Genomic DNA, 12,200 nt, shown 5'->3' with positions numbered 1-12,200 from the left:
ACTCCAGGCTAGCATAACATACGGTATGTCCTTACTTGGCTCTCTGTCTCCTAGCTCTGCTAACTTGCCTGCTGCTGGAGACTCATCCTTGAGACCTGTATCCTAACTACCTGACCCCTTATTTTCCACCTTCTGGCATCATCATTGAGGAGCAAATCCACTGGAGGTCATGGCTCTGCACTGCTTGAATCAGGCTCTTTGGCTCTCTTCTTCTGCCGAAGCCATGTCTAAAGGATCTAAGGTAGAACAGCAGGAACAGGGACCTCTGTGAAATTCAGGTCTTGGAATGGGAATAATCTAGAAGTATCCATCTCTTTATTTATTATTGAGGGAGCCTAGAGTATCCATTTCTAAGGCAGATTCAGAATTTCACAGGGCAAGGAAGGCTCTGCTTGTATTTATGAAGCTTTGGTCTGTTATTTTGAAGACATTCAGGTCATGGTAAATGTTGCTTAGCTCCAAAAGAGGAAATTGGAAATTGCTGTCTTCAGAAAATATGAGTTTGTACTAAACTGAAGACAATGTGGGCCAGATGATAACCAGAATGAGATAACCAGCCCCAACTTTGTAATCAGTTCTCTGTTTCATTTGTCCTATCACATCCTCAGGCTAGAGAATTTTATGGAGGTGAAGGATGAGAGAAAGCCTAAGAAATGCTGTATCCATGTGAAATGGCAGCACCACCATAATGAATCCTTCTCAGCTTTGCCATTGGCAGAAGGTCAGTCAGATTAATACCATTTAATACATGAGAAATGTCAGAAATGGCATCACCATCGGTACAGATGATGCTCTGACAATACCAGAATACCCTAGATGCCATTTGCACAAGTTTCATCAAGAGATATCTAAACAAGACATGTCTCAGAACTATTGTGATATCTCCCTTGCCTGCCTTGTTCACCAGACATAAAATCAGGTGCAAACAAGCATCCAGTGGAGTCATTTCACTAGGGTCCATGTGAAAGGAATGCATGTTCTGGCCCAGATCTGCCTCAGCATCTGGAAAGGCTGACTGTGTGCTACAGCTGCTCCTCAAGACTGGAAAAATGGTGAAAAATCTAAGGGCAGAGGCATCACTTTCTGGGATGCTGGTAAGGACAAGGCAATGTAGATCTGAAGCAGAGTCAAAGAGCTTGTTGAGTAGAGCTGACCTGTGCCTTTGACTGATGCAAGAAATCATTTGGTAAATGACCTATGATTTTTGCCTTTGCAAATCTCTACACTGTTATCAGATTTCCACAGTGTACTGGTTTTGTGTGGCAAGGTTTTGGTAGCAGGTAGGCTACAGGGGTGGCTTCTGTGAGAAGCTGCTAGAAGCTTCCCCCATGTCTGACAGAGCCAATGCCAGCCAGCTCCAAGATGGACCCACCACTGGCCAAGGCCGAGCCCATCAGTGATGATGGTAGTGCCTCTGGGATAATAGAGTTAAAAAGGAGGAAAGAAACCCACCACGAGCAACTGCAGGCAGGGAGAGGAGTGAGACCATGTCAGAATGTAAGAGAAACAACCCTGCAGACACCCAGGTCAGTGCAGAAGGAGGGGCAGGAGGTGCTCCAGGCACTGGAGCAGAGATTCCCCTGCAGCCCCTCAAGAAGACCGTGGTGAGGCAGGCTGTCCTCCTGCAGCCCATGGAGGATGATGGTGGAGCAGATATCCACCTGTAGCCCATGGAGGACCCCATGCCAGAACAGGTGGAGACACCTGAAGGAGGCCGTGACCCTGTGGGAAGCCCGCGCTGGAGCAAGCTCCTGGCAGGACCTGTGGCCCCGTGAAGAGAGCAGCCCATGCCGGAGCAGGTTTGCTGGCAGGACTTGTGGCCCCATGGGGGACCCACGCTGGAGCAGTCTGCTCCTGAAGGTCTGCACCCCGTGGGAGAGACTGACGTTGGAGAAGTTCGTGAAGAACTGCAGCCTGTGGGAAGCACTCACGTTGGAGAAGTTGGTGGAGGACTGTCTCCTGTGAGAGGGCCCCCATGCTGGAGGAGGGGAAGAGTGTGAGGAGTCCTCCCCCTTGAGGAGGAAGGAGCAGCAGAGACAACATGTGATGAACTGACCACAACCCCCATTCCCCATCCCCCTGTGCTGCTTGAGGGGAGGAGGGAGAGAAATGGGGAGTGAAGTTGAGCCCGGGAAGAAGGGAGGGGTGGGGGGAGATGTTTTAAGATTTGGCTTTATTTCTTATTATCCTACTCTGATTTGACTGTTAACAAACTAATTTCCCCAAGTCAAGTCTGTTTTGCCCATGACAGTAACGGGAGAGTGATCTCCGCCTGTCCTTATCTCAACCCAGGAGCCTTTTGTTATATTTTCTCTCCCCTGCCCAGCTGAGGAGGGCAGTGACAGAGCGGCTTTGGTGGGCACCTGGCCTCCAGACAGGGTCAACCCACCACACCCAGGTTACTGAGGAACTAACAAAGGTTCTCACCTTCTGTAGAGTAACTGTTTCAGGCTGTTTATAGAAATCTTGTGCACACCTTGCTGTGACATCTGATTCCCCATTTGAAGGTTGCTTTGTTTTTGCTATAACTAAAAGTTTGTTTAGACTTGTTTGTCAAAAAGTAAGGTTTTTAATTCTACACCATCATGTGCAGTCATCCAGCAAAAGCCAGGCTAATGCTGAGATATGATAGGATAAGAGTGGAGGAAGAGAGCAGATATGAAAGGTATAATGCCAGAAATCTAATTGGAAATCTATGAGAAAATGTTCCATTCATACATTGTGTTGACGGCACATGCTCTACCCCTCCCCTGCCAAGAGCGTGGGAAAATAAGAGCTGTTTAAGAACCAAGGGCTGGGATTTTAGTTAACTGTAGTTTCTCTTTAGGACACTTGAACAGGTTGCCCAGAGAGGCTGTGGATGTCCCCTCCCTGGAAGTGTTCAAGGCCAGGTTGGATGGGGCTTTGGGCAACCTGGTCTAGTGGAGGGTGTCCCTGCCCATGGCAGGGGGGTTGGAACTAGATGATCTTTGAGGTCCCTTCCAACCCAAACCATTCTGTGATTCTATGATTATGTCCACCATGTCAATAAGAGGTAGCATGAGGGCCAGCTGCATGCTGTCTCTAGACTTCTTCATTTGCTTATTTCTTATTTATTTGCATGAGTGTGCTCAGATTGCTGAGAGCCCCACAACAGGCGATACCTGCCAAGTGTTCTTTTTTCCTCTTTGTCTGCTGCTTCATACTAAGATGCAGATGACAGAAAAATGAACTGGCTTGTCTTGGCAGCAGCCAGTACTGCATTGCCATCTGCTGCAAAGCAAAAGGCATTCCAGCATGGCTGCGGATGGCTGCAAGTTGGAGGATGAAATGAATGGAGAGGACTCACGATAGGTATTGAAGGCAAGGAGGGTTGCAGTGGGACCAGTGAGCTTTGGATCACCATTTCTTGCTAAATAAACAGAGTAAAAGCAATATGCTTCATGGCACAGGAGATGCCTGTGGTTTATAATTGCATTAAGGACACCTCTACTGGTGGGGAAGCAGTTTCCTCTCAGCAGGGACAGAGTGGTGGGAGTTTCTGCCGCAGCTGGGGAACTATCCACTAACAAAAAAGGACACACCACAGTAGGGAAAGTAGCACAAAAGGATCCAGGAAAGATTTCTTAAGAGATCAAAGTTGGACAGAGCCAGAGGTCACGCACCATTAGGAACAAACGGTGCTATTAGTCCCTCCCCAGCTTTCCAACTGTGTTGCTGAGTGTCAGGCTGAAGATTTTTGTATTCTTCTACCGGCACAGGATCAGGGTCACCCAGGTCAGATGTGGCACGGACATATAGTGCACTCTTCCTCCAGACAGAGTGCAGTCTACATAGAAAAGGCAAGATGAAAGATGGAAAGGGAAAGAAAAGTGTCTGGACCAAGATAACGCTGCTGCTGAGGGTCAGAAATGGGAGCCATTCTAGCAATAGAATCAAGCATCTAGAACTTTATTTAGCATTCAGCATCTAGCACTTTATGCTGCCCTTCATATTCTCAAGAACCACACTGTGTCTCTAACAGAGAAGAGCAGTGACTCTGTGAGATTGCACTCCTCCACCCACTTTTGGATTTGTTCTCTGGACGAAAAGAAGATTGCTCTGTCTGGAGTTTGTCTCTGATACTTTTTCATTACCAATTTTTCTCTGCATCTCTCAATGATTTGAATTTCTGTTCCCTTGCCTGTAAAGAGGTTACCAAAATCAGGATTCAATTATCAGGTCAGATTTACATTATTCAGGCATTTTCTTTTGCCTTTTAAGAAGGGAGAAATGAAAGTATCAGTCCCCCTACAAATAAACTCTGAGAGCTCATGGGCCTAGCAAGTGGTGAGGGTGCATGTTGGTTTCCTTTTACTGAAAGATTCTTAAGCATCAAAGTGTCTCAGACACAGAGAGAAGTAAAAGCCAGAAGGATAATTTCACCTTTATAAGCTTATACAATGTCTTAAGGGGTGTCTTTTGACAGAATTATAGATCAGAATCATCTCCTTTCTGCTGCATGCTGCAAAACTGAGCTGTGATAGATGCAGGAGTCACTGCCAAAGGGCCTGCAAAAAAAAATGCAAGAGGAACAATAACAGATTACCATAATGATGCATAAACCAGAAACCCAAGCAAAATAAATTCACATACAGTATGCAAAAGGTATCTGAAGCCATATTTCACAGTTTGCTTGTTACCTTCAAAAGCAGCAACATTTACGCACTATCTTACCGATTTTGGCCCATTTCCCGATTGGCCATGTTCTGTACAAATGGACATTTTTCTATCCTTTGAGGTGGTTTTTGTTTGTTTGTTTGGTTGGTTTTTATTGTGAAAAACAGAGACTCTGCCATGCTGGATCAGATCAATGAACTGTCAGAAGAGACCTCCTGCCTTTATTCCTGGCTGATGCCTGATGCTTTGGTAAAAGCTCCTCCTTGACTCATTTTCCCAGCCTGATATGTAATGATGCCGGTAAGAGACATACATTACTTGCAGAACCCTCTGGGGAATCAATGCACACCATAAACCACGAGTTTTGATTATCAGTATGTTAGATGTTAAAGCTACAGCTGCAATGGTCAGACAGAGCATCAGCCAGACCTTCTTGAACACAGCAGTACTATTTCACTGATGTGACCCACTGCAGAATTTTCCATGTTTCAGCTGACTCTATGGTGGGTAAAAATCATTCTTGCGCAGAGAACATGCGCAGGGCTTATGAATCACTTGAATGTCCTTTAAATCCTCAAAGCAGGGATTAAGTAGGACTTAAGAGGAACATATGACTTGTGCTTGTCCTCAATACAGTGGTGACTTTCATATTATGCGAAGAAATAGCTCCTTTGATAGTTCTGTACTTACTTGGTGTTGATGTCACTGGATGTCTCTGTTGTTCCTCTGGCTAGTGTAAAAGAGCATCCTGGTCTGCTCATACAGCATTTTGGCAAAGCAGGATTCCACAGCCAAGTGGGCCCTCCAACCACTGCTGTAATAACACATAACGGTATTTCGATAAATTTAATGCTCCCAGTTATAATTCACAGATTCTTCATCTTGCTGGCTAAATAAGTAGAGTCCTTTGTCCTTCACGGACTAGTTGGCAAACTGTATCTTTGCACAAGCGAATTTGATTTCTGTGTCCTATTGCCACGTACCACTTCCTCTTTAATGAGGATTCCCCTTTATCTCCTTCAGTTGATTGTTTCCTCCGATTTTGCAGCAAAAAGGTCAAAGTTCCACTCCACGCACTGATTTTCCAGCTGGTAGCAACCCAACAAGATGTGCGTAGTCACAGGTGCCTGTGTGTTAGAAGGGTGATCTTTTTTAAATAAAGTTAACTCTAAAAAATTTACAGTTGTGGATAATCTGAAACTACTCACAATTTGTGATAAATTTAATAAATTGCAGTGACCAATTAAAGAAGGATTTGGCTTATGTTGTAATACTTTATTTTCACACATTATCTTTTTTTTCTTTACCACCTTCAGTTGCAATTCAATGCATTTTCAATCTCCGCTTTTTTCCCCACAAGATACCCAAACACAGATCTAGTGTAACAGATAAAGATATCATCCAATATCACATCTTAATGATTTTATTTCCATTTCTTTTTATTAATGAAACAAAATGTCATAATTACTTTTCTACTGCTTCACTTGTGTAGGAAAATAGCCTCACAGAACTATGCACAGTGATGTAATGCAGGCCTAGGTAAAATTTTCATAAGGAAACCTGAAATCTGTCCATAGATATGTAAGTGGTAGTTTGTAAAATCTGTAAAATTATAAACAAATTGGTAAAAAAATTCCATATTCATTCACAGTGGAAAAAGAGATGGATTTGCCATGTATAAAACATGCTACGACACAGGAGGCCTGAGTGGTAGGTATTATCTGTTCTTGCAGCTAGATTGGGTGCCCTTCATTTCCCCCAGTTCATGGAAGGCACTGTAGGCAAGATGTTGGCTTATGAGGACAGAGGCAAGGATAAGGTTTATGTTTTTAAGCTGTATCAATGAGGATAAAGGAAATCAAAGATTATGACTGGGTGACAGGGTCTGAATCCAAACAAAGGTAGCAAATGGGTTGAGCGTGGAACGAGGATTGTGCCTCCCCAAAAAGCATGCCCGCTAGTTCAATTACTGGGTCACCTTCAGGTTTCACGCAGACACCTAGCATCCTTCTACGAGTGGGTTTGCTGCCTCCTGCCATACATGACAGGGGCTGAGATGTTTACCCAGGATTATGTTGCTGCCGTCCCATGATGGGGAACTGGCTTTGCCCAGCAGATTACCTGTTCCAAAGCACCTCTTGGAGTGTAGGAAAAAGAAGATATTTGGTAAGACTGAGTAAGAACAGTGGTTCGATATTCTGACTCAGATTTGGAGAATCCTAGTTATAAAAGCCTTTGCCTTTTATAACACGCTGTTATTAGTAGAACATTGTAAAGTAGCTCTGGCAAGACATTGTGCACTGTGCTGTAACATTTGCCCTACAACATACATCTTGCCATACTTACTGCTGTCTGTACCTTGTTGAAAGGCTCTTCCTGGCATGCCTTGCATTAGCAATGTGTTTCTCTGCTGCGTAGTACAATGGGATCATTATCCTGGGATCAATCCTTAGACACTATTAAAGTCAGAAAATACTGCTGTACAGTGTTGAATACTAACTCATGGACTATTGCTTTGAAGCAATGGGACACAAACAGGAGGTAATGCAGATGAATGTCCTTTCTCTTTTTCTACATAATGCACAAGGATTTGAAATGTGGGACATAATGGGGCAAAAGCTTTACAAATTCAAAAGGCAAGCAATTTGTAAATAAATCAGCAAGTTGCCATGTAGGGATGGCATTTTAAACACCATGAGACTTGATTTTGAGACTTCAAGGGAAAATAAATCATAAAAAGAGATGCTCAGAACTCAAGTGCTAGGATCTAACAAAGCACTTAAGAAATACACCCAACAGAAAGCGGACCATTCCCTTCTGCCATAGGCAGCACAGAAGAGGGGAGGATCCAGTCCTGCAAAAAATGAATAGGTCACAAACCTCTAGAGTCCAAAATAAACCCTGGCCCAGACACAAGTAGTACAAGACACAAAAAGGCAAGATTGAGAAGCTAGAACAATAGCAGTGCCTAAGGCACAGAAAAGATTGGACATTGATGGACTGATCATCTCTGAGGGGTGCCTAGCTGCCTTCATTTTGGGTAAGACTTAGAATTATTTTGAAGGGCTTACAATCACCTGAGGACAAGGCTTCAAAGCATTTGGGTCTTTCACTTTAATACACAGTAGCTGCCGGTATTTTTGCTTATTCAAGTTGCTTCTTTTTATATAAATAATTGCTTCTGCTTCACTTCAGCTGTCTCTCCAGTATACAACAACCATTCTGGCCAAGCAGGTCAGCAAGCACTTCAAAAAGAAACCATCCTATCCCTGAAAGAGGACGTACAACTGTAACTCTAAACTGAGGCTATAAGGTAAGTATACGTTTGAAACACACCCTGCTAGGCATTTTTGCCTCTCCTGTATGCTGATAATAATGCAAGAGGAAGCCCCGCTGCCAAAGCAGCTCTGCAAAGCAACCTGCACTGGGAGGTTTCATCATGGAAGGACAACAGTAGCAGGTAGTAATTCCAATCCTGTGCCATAGACACGAGCATTTGAACTATACGCTCAGCATTTTCTGCCCTTGTGTGGTTCTTTCAAGCTTTTTGTAGACTTGGAGTTGAAGCTGCAGATTCTGAGTCCCCCCAAGGGAGATGGAGCCCCTTACTGCAGGGCTTTTGATTTCCCCCAGACCTTTGAAGTTATTCCCCATTTCCCGTTCATGCTGTTATGCTGCACAAGAAGCTTGATGCTGATCTCTTCTGTGGGGTCCTGCACTTGCTTGGTCTTTGCTCAGGTTGTGTCAAGTCATTTCTCCCAGCTCTGCAGCTGTCTTCAGTTTTCCTTTACCACTGTCCTGTCACTGTAGTTATTACCTGTGATCCCTGCCAGATTGCAGCTTCTTTCCTTTGGCCATTACCCGTGCTGCTACTCGCTTCCACTCTGAACAGCAGCCGCAAATGACTCTATTTTCTTCCTTTTTTTCTGTGAGTGGCTTGTTTAGTGTAACTGCTTCTAAAGCCTGGCTGCTGGATTGCAACCCAGCCCCCTCCACACCTTCTTCTTCAGGTGATGTGTTCTTCACTTCCCATCTAGTCTTAGGGAAAAAGCATTGCTGTGGCCCAGCTTTGGCAGGTAAGGATCTCTTCCTGGTTGTCTTGTTTTTGCTGTCAGTCCCTCTGCCGCTTAGGCTGCCAACTCTGTTTGCTCTCGCTCTTTTTCATTTTTGATACCCATGGCAAGACATCTGGTGCTCAAACCTGCCCTGTTAAGTGCTGAATCGTGTAAATTCTGCCGCAGCATGCTACAAGTCGTGTCAGAGCAGAGCATGTTAGGCATGTCATACTGTGGAAAGGTGCTGCTTGACTCCTGATCAGTTCTTGCCAGAGCTTCCTCCAGAGTCACCTCTCAGAGAGCAGACTATCTCCTGTCCTTAAAAATGATCATTTGCAAAGGTGTCTTGGAGTGGCAGAAGGATCATAACTGATCAGTGTACCCTGCACACAGGTCACGCTGGGTCATACATGTTCTGCAATGCACACTGGTGCCCAGCCAATGGAAACAGTCTGGCTCAAATAAAGCACCCTCTATCCCTAGGTATGAAGTTATTCATTTCCTGATGTCAGCTCTTATATCTGCAGGGATTACTGCTTGTCCTGCTTTAAATAAAATCCCATGTTGCACATGTGCGCACACACAAACAACTCCCAATCCTTTGCCTAGTAACAAGACGAGTGATGCCTGTGGTCCTTCTTCCTTCCAGTACAGCCACACACTCTGTGTGCAAACTGTTTTAATGCCTTTATCATCTCACCCAGACAGCTTTCAGGAGCACTCAGCACTTCCTCGGCATGCTTTCTTTTTGCTGGAGCTCACACTGCATCTTTAAGCTATGCCCCAAAGTGACACAATGGGATTGTCCCACCCCCCTACACAGGGGCAGCGGCTCCTTGTTTATCTGTCTCCACCCCGGTTGTGTCAGGGCTCCACCAGTAAGTGCTCAAGGTGCTGACTTTGCAGCAGTGTGACTCCAAGCTCTCTGTGGCTCACTCTGTTCCAGGGGTTTATAGCAATTTGGGACTGGTTCCCTGCATTGGATTGCCTTTGCCCCATCACATGGGGCTCTGACTGCTGCCAAATGGTGTTTCTGCATGTTAACTGCTTAGATGATTCTTGTGTCCTGAGGGGCGGGAGGATAAACAAGAAGAATCTAGTAGTTTATCTTCTCTATGAACCCCTAAAAATCCTTCACCACTTTTGCTCTGGACATTTCCTTAGTGGCTCTAAGGTTTCTGAGGTATAATTGGAAGTGCTCAAAAGTTCACAGAACTTGCCATTCTCTGCAAGCTTCAGCTTACCTGCATTCGGGCTAATATGCTGTTCTCAGCATCTCCTTGAGGCCAGACACAGTCTGGAATCATGGCTGGGGATTCCCTCTTCTTCAGCACTTTCCGTCACAGTAGAATGTGTCATCAGCCATCGCCTTGGTGCCTGGGATCCCTCTACTGCACGTTTCATTTTCTGCTGGGAACACTGTAATCGTGATGATGTTCCTGGCATTCATGCTCTGTCAGGTGTGATAAAGGTGATCACGAATCCAGTTCAAGATCCTATCTGAACTCATAAGAAACACTGAATACTTTTGAAGTTGATACATCAAACTGAGCCTGACTTCTGTTACTGCTAAAGACCTGTGACTTCAATCCTGTCTACACTGGTTTGGCACCAGTGTAGATTCTCATTTCATGCAGATGCCTGTTGTTTTTCTTTTTCCACTGCCACTGATTTATTCTCTGCTCCTTTCTCTGTGGGTCTCTTGACATCTCTCCTTTACAGAGTTTTCCCTCAGTAACATTGAGAGTGCCAGCAGAGTTTCATGTTTTGGTAGCCTGAATGTCAAGTTTGCAGTCAGCTTTTGAGGTAGGTGTCGGTCTCCTTAAACTATAAGGCAACGCTTTTTTGGAAGACTAAATGGGGCCCATGGGACTTCTCCCTCTGCTCTCTCAGACTGAAGATATTCTGGTGGTGTACTATGCTTACCACATGGCTTGCTTAGCGATGGATGGACTTTTTGAGTGTCCTTTATCATAAGACCAAGTGTTAACATGCCATATTTCATGGCAACTTACCAAGAGCTTGTATCTGTCCACTGGCCTCAAAATAGACTCAACTGTAAATTGTCACTGTAAATTGTAAGGCCCATTACTGCAGTCTAATGTTGCTGTTAATGAGCGTTCCTGGAGTTCTATTGCAGTTGACCTTGCAGCCCAGCTAGGACTAAATTTGGCTCTGATTCGGTGGGATAGCTGTAATTATGGCTATCGTAAGACTGGTAGATTATTTGAGCACTGTGAATACCCTGAAATGCCTTGGTTTACTAAGTCACACTTTCTTTTTTCAGAAAATTAATCTAAATGATGATGCTTGTGTTAGTCACCACTCTGTCTTCAGCCTCAAGCTCGGGGTTTCACAACAAGACTTGTTGTGCCGTAAGTACCACCACTTTCTGATTATTTCCTGGGCAGACCAAGTAGAAATGCCGTATGAGGGGGGGGTTCTTTAGATATGTGTCAGCTTTGTTGAAATAGCTTTCCTATAAGCTGGAATCATCCTGCAAATGATCTCACACAGGAGGAACTTCAGTGTTCCCAAAGCTAACTTCTTGGTTGTGTATTACAAGGACCCACTGCCAGAAGTGCCTTTTGGTTTTAGAGGAACGTACTTGCTCTGGTGTTGTTCTATCCTCCTCAAGCGCTCCCTTTCTCTGATAGCAGCACTTCATGTGATGCTTGCCCCTAGTGACATGGGGAAAGTTCGCTCTCTGGTCTCTATACCCTGTGGCCAGCAGCATTCGTGAACAAAGTTCTTGCTCCAGTGCTTGTATAAGGTTTCATACTAAGTAATACAATCATAGGAAGCCAAAAGTGGGTACTGTTAGAAAGAAGTCATGTATTAAATACTTGAGTACGTTCAGGCAATCACAGAACGAAGAAGCTGTTGCTAAGTCATTCAGGACTTCTTCTCCAAGTGCTGTTCCTGGTGTGCAAAATGGGAAAGAGAATTATTTTCAAAGACTTGGTGCGTAAGTCTCAATAAAATATGCTCTCTTCCTTTCACAGGCCAGACCAACGTGCTTGAGCAGGGGGTTATCTCAATAACAAGCAGCCAGTTGGATGAAACTCTGAGAAAGAAAATCTAGGACCAGGAAAGGAGGTCAGAGAAGGAGGAAGTGATATTAAAACCATGAAAATATTGTTGCTAAGCATTTTTAATTACACTTGCTTTAGAAGTGTGTACCTCCTATGGGTACATGCCCACAAGAGTTTATTTTCTGTAGTGTATGTTGGGCACCCTGGGGTGGATTAGCACTTTGTCCTTCCATTTCTTCTGATTACACAGCTGCTTTGGAGGAGGACAAAAGCAGGCTGAACCCTTTCCTAATACAGTACATTTTCTGTTTTCTCCTGCCCAGCCACCCTTCCACACTTTGCCTGTATCCAATCCACTGATGAGGGATAAAAAGCAGCAAGGTGGCAGCATCTTTTCTCTCCAGGCTGGTCCTAGCAGCAAAACTGTCATGTGAGTGACAGCAGTTTCTGCTTCCTTCTTCACAGGGATGCA

The sequence above is a fragment of the Grus americana genome, chromosome 1, assembly GCF_028858705.1.
Source record: "Grus americana isolate bGruAme1 chromosome 1, bGruAme1.mat, whole genome shotgun sequence".
NCBI lineage: Eukaryota > Metazoa > Chordata > Aves > Gruiformes > Gruidae > Grus > Grus americana.
The sequence above is the reverse complement of the archived record's forward strand: the minus strand, read 5'-3'. Positions refer to the sequence as shown.